Raw genomic sequence first — 5,201 nt, forward strand, 5'->3', positions numbered from 1 at the left:
CAAGTCAGCATAGGGGTTACCCTGGCCTGTAATGAGGAGATGGCGAGGAGGAGGCTCCTGGGGAACTGGGGATGTGGTGTTTGGGGGGCTGCCCACGTCCTGGTTTCATTTTGTGAAAACGTGATGGAGCTGAGCCCTTCGCTGTACCTGCACTTGGCTGTGCGTATGTCAAACTACAACAGGACATTCCCAGGTAATGAATGAATGGATCGATGGTTGGACAGATAGACAGAGAGATGGATGGATGGAAGGACAATGGATGGATGGGTGGATGGATGGATGTACAGGTGTATGGATGGATGGACAGATGGGTGGATGAATGGATGGACGGACGGACAGATGGATGGATGGATGGACGGACAGATGGATGGTTGGACAGATGTATGTATGGATGGATGGATAGATGGACAAATGGATGGATGGACTGCTCTATCCACTGAGCCAAACCGGTTTCGGCACTCCATGATCTCTTGATCACCCACTGAGCTTTGCCCATCAGGGTCACCCAATTTTTAAGTGTTACTTTTAAAGCGAAGGCTGCACAGGTGCCGTTTGAATGAGCACAGGTTGTGACTTAGTGGAGTTTTAGGCGGTTAGTGTCCTTTGCAGCCTCGTCAGGACACAGCCTTTGGCATGTTTTCGTGTGTTGAGAGCATGCGTGTTGGTGTGTAGTCAGCACTGAGCTGGAGTTGGGGCACGAAGGTGCGTATGCTCCCCTGCTGAGTCCCTGCTGCTTGGGGTCTTCAGTCTGTTGTGGCTCCTGGGTCTGTGCCGCACCCCTTGCTGGGCGATGAGAAGGTCCTGCGTGATGTGGGGCCATGAGAGCCAGCGTCCCCTCCAGGTCCCTCCAGCCCCGGGAATGGGGGTGGGGGATAGGAAGCAGGTGGGGTGCAGCCCTAGCAGCAATGCAGTGTGAGGAGGCTCCCGGGCTGAGGATGTGGCCCTGGAGGGACAGGTGAGGGAGCGCCTGGCCCCTCACACGTTCCTTTACCTACAGTCAGGACCCTGCTGGGGCAGGAAGGGGCCGGGAACTCCCGATCTTCTCAGGTCTGTGCTTCCCTTTCTATTCTGCGTTCCCACTGCTTGAAATCTGCCCTTTTCTGTGGCTACCTTAGGTTTTCATCTTGTTTGGACTTCTTCAAGCATTTATCTCTCCTGTCTCATTATTTCTTCCATGCCATCGTGAAATCGCACAACAAACTCTCCACCCGAAGGACCTGGCACGGGCTGGCAGTACTGGGCCCATGCGTCCAGAACCTCTCTACCCGCAGACATGATGGTCAATGACTGAGCCTGCCACCCCCCAACTTGAGATCCCACTCTAAGGGCTGGCATAAACCACACATCACTCTGCCATCTCTGAAATCCTTGAATAGACAGTCAGGTGAGAATTAGTAAAAAATGGTTCCACTGTCTTGAAGTTTTTCATTGGCACCTCCCCGGAAACCTTTCTTCTGAAGCTCTGGGTGGCTCCCGTAACGGACCCAGCTGAGCCAGCAGAGGGGCCACAACGGCCTGAGGAACCCTCAGGTGCTGACGGCAACAGCACCCTGGGAAAAAGAAAGGGCACCCAGCTGCCCAGCCTCAGCCCCTCAGAACTAGGGCTTGGGGGGAGGGCCGTCTCGGTGGCGGGGGAAGAAAGGGGAAGCGGAACTTCTGGGATATGGGCTCTGACTCCACTTTGCTCTTCAGCCTCCATCCGACTCCTGGCATTGGAGGAAGAAAACCATATCCTCCAGGGCAGAGTCCAGGAGCTCGGGGCACCTCCCTGGCCCTGCAGGAGAGCAGCGTCAAGTGCACGGAGCTGCAGGAGGAGAACTGGCAGTTCTGGAAAGAGGTAACGTTGGGTGATGTCTGGGACACATGGGTGAGCCGGGGGCCAGGTGACCAGTGGGGTGACAGGTGTGGGGTTTGCTTTAAAGCCAAGGTCACTTTGTGACCTGTGGGCTGGGTCCTTGGCTCCGCAGACGGAAGAGTTGGGGATGCAACTCCAGAAGGAAAAGGCCAGCAGCCAGCACTTAGAGACCTTCAGTGAAGAGCTGGAGGCAGACCTCGAGCAATGGTTCAACATCATACACACCCTGAGGGCGCACAGGGCTGCGCAGGAAGGCCCTCCAGAGTGCATGCCCCCCTGGTGCCCTGCCTGCCAAAGGGAGCTTCCAGGGCCACAGCCGTGTCCTGGTCACTGATCAGTGATTCCTGGGTGACCAGTTTCCTCGCTCAGCTGCAGCTCAGACCAGCTATTCTGAGCCAGGGCAGGGAGATGGGGCAGGTATGGCCTCCTAGGGACACTGGCTATCTTGTTGAAAACAGGACTGGGGGGAGGAGATCTCCCTCAGCTCTGCAGAGAATAGCCACTCACAGAGGCTGTGCAGGCTCCTGTGAGTCTGTGCCTAGCAGGTGGGTTTCCCTCTTCAGGCAGCAGGACCAGCTCCAACAGGAGGCGGCACTGCAGGAGCTGAGGAGGCTCCTGACCACCAAGCGGGAGGCCCTGAAGCAGGAGCAGGAGGCCAAGGCCCTGGCCGCACAGGAGAACGAGGCTGCGGCAGGAGGCACACAGGTAACCGCCTCTGTGCCTGCAGGGCAGCTGATGAATGGGAGGGTTCACATTGTTAAATCCTCAGAACCTGCTGCATGTGTTGCAGTGCAGGCGCGTCTCAGCTCAGACTGGCTGCGTGTTCAGTGCTCAGTGGCCACACGTGGCAGTGGCTTCCTGATTGGAAATTGCACTTGGCCATCCTCATGTCCTGGGCCGTGTTGGCCCTTCCGACGGGTGTGATCACACCAAAATGGCATCCCAGTGACGTGGCCTTTTCCTTCTTTTGGGAGCAGATCCCAGCAGTGAAGTCACAGGGGCATGTGGTGTGAGAGACGTTGCTGATCTGGATTTTGGGTGCTCCCCCGCAAGAGGGGAGGAAGAGAAACGTAAGGGGAGGAAGAGAAACGTCACTTCAGGAGCCGGATAAAGATGTTTGAGGAGCAGAAGCAGAGCCTGCTAGGAGACAGTGCAGAGAACAAGGCTCAGTGAATGTAAGGGGCGGGGCTCGCCCACGGCTGTCCACACAGGGCTGCTGGCATCCAGCTCCATGCCCAGGCCTCCACATTCTGGTCAGAGAGCCCCCTGGCACCCTGCAGGCCCAAGGGCAAGGGACAGACCATCTTCCCAGCACATCCTCCTGTTTCCTGGAATGGGTCTAGGTTTTTGCAAGGAGGGGTGTTTGGCTTTTGTTGGCTTTTCAAAGACACTGCCCATTGCCAGGCAATTCTCCATCTGCTTCTGGAATTACGTTCAATTTAAAAATATGACAGGGGCACCTAGGGAGGTGTCTGATTTCCCCTTGATGGGCTGGAGGAGGGTTGTGGGTTCGCCGTGATTGTCCTCCCTCTGCCGACAGGACACGGACCTGGCTGTGGTGTAGGCCCTGGGAGGCATGCAGAACCGGTGACCCAGTGGCCAGGAACCAGGAGGCGTGATGTACTGTGAGTAGAGCTGTGTGCACACCACATACGTGTGAGGAGCTCCATGGAGGCGGAGAAGGCAGCAGGTGGTGGGAGTTGGAATTCTGCTGCTGACCTGGATGGGGACAAGGCTGTCCAGTGGGGCAGGTGAAATTGGAGGGTGGCGTGGTCTGTGTGCAGGGAAGTGCAGGCAGTAGCAGAAGGAAAGGCTGGAGCAGGCGGCGCTCAGCTGTGGAAGGCATCCGTGCCCCACTAATGATTGGGATTCAGTGGGAGTGAGTGTTTAAGAGATGCTGGCCAGCAAGTCTGAGGGAGCTGCCAGAGATGCGGCAGGACAAAGAGGGTGGGTGCTGGACACCTTGTAGTTTGGACGTCAAGTAACGCGAATGCATCTGGTGGGTCCAGGGTGGTCTTCACCCTTGGGTGCTGTGCTGCTGGAGTGTCCTTGCTTGTGATCGGAAACGGTTGGCCATAAGGGACAGAAACATGGTCACAGTGACCACAGGGGCACTGGCCCAGCCCCCAAGGTCATGATGCTGCTTCACTGTTCTCCGATGTTGTGTACAAAGGGCACACCACCTACCAAGGATGGTTTACACGGAAAACCACACTATAGTTTTAGAGTATAAATGACTGTGGCCTGAAATGGGCTCTCTATAATGCAGCTGGTAAAAATGACCAACAGAGGTCAGGCAGGTGCTAACTAGAAGGGTAGGGCCTGGAACCCAGGAGGAAGATCTGATGATGGTTCTGCATTAGACAGTGTCTGCAGGAGGCCAGGGAGTTGGCAGGCTTCCTGAGTCTGCTCCAATCAGAATATTCTGCAGCCTGGGGAAGGTTACACGGCCTGCACTCCATGAGTTTCTGTGCCTAGGGGTGGGGGCTCGGTCCAAGCCAAACAGGAAAGCACTGTAGCAGAAGGCCCAGCAGCAGGGCTGTTGGAAGAGAACACAGACTAGAAGAACAGATGCCGAGCCACAGATGCTGGGAGCAGAGCAAGGTCAGTGGTCAGGGGCCCAGCGGTCTGTGAGCCATCACTGTTCACGGGCTGCTCACTTCATGGTGACTCTCAGAAAAGCCCTCGGATTAGGTGGGACCTCATCAGCTTCACGGCCGAAGGAGCCTGAGCAGCTGCCCCAATCCAGCAGAATCATTTTCAAGCCAGAAAACCAGGGTCTGACCTGTCAAGGCCCAGGCATTTCTGAGCCGAGGTTCAGATGGTTCAAGGTTTGCTCTCCTGAGATGATGTACAGCCTCACCCTCAATGCTTCAGCAGATGTTGATGAATTTTAGGGTTCCCAGACCCACGTCATGTGCTTCCATTCCCACAGTCCCAGCTCCATGTTCATGACGGTCATGAGCACGGTGATGTCCGAGTCCCAGAAATGCTAGCCTTTCTCAGCCTGGTCCCAGCCTGGGCCAGTGAGTCAATTTACATGTTTTCTTTTAAAAACAAGACTTTTTTCTTTCGCCTGATTATAGCGACAAGTCCAATGCCTTACTACAATAAAGGAAGAAGAGAACACAATTACGGATCCACAGAAGTCCCAGGATCCTGTTCCCAAGAATTGAGTTGATTCAAGCAGCAGTAACTTAAACACAGAACAGGAAGCTTGCATCTTCACGAGTGGGGAAAGCTGTAGCATCTAGAGCAGTGAGCACTTTGTTGGGCCTGCATCTTCTACTGATGGCAGGTCCCTCCCAGCACTGAGCCAATTCAGAGTTTCTTTCTGGCCTGCCCT

This window comes from Myotis davidii, unplaced genomic scaffold (genome assembly GCF_000327345.1).
Source record: "Myotis davidii unplaced genomic scaffold, ASM32734v1 scaffold718, whole genome shotgun sequence".
NCBI classification, from domain to species: domain Eukaryota; kingdom Metazoa; phylum Chordata; class Mammalia; order Chiroptera; family Vespertilionidae; genus Myotis; species Myotis davidii.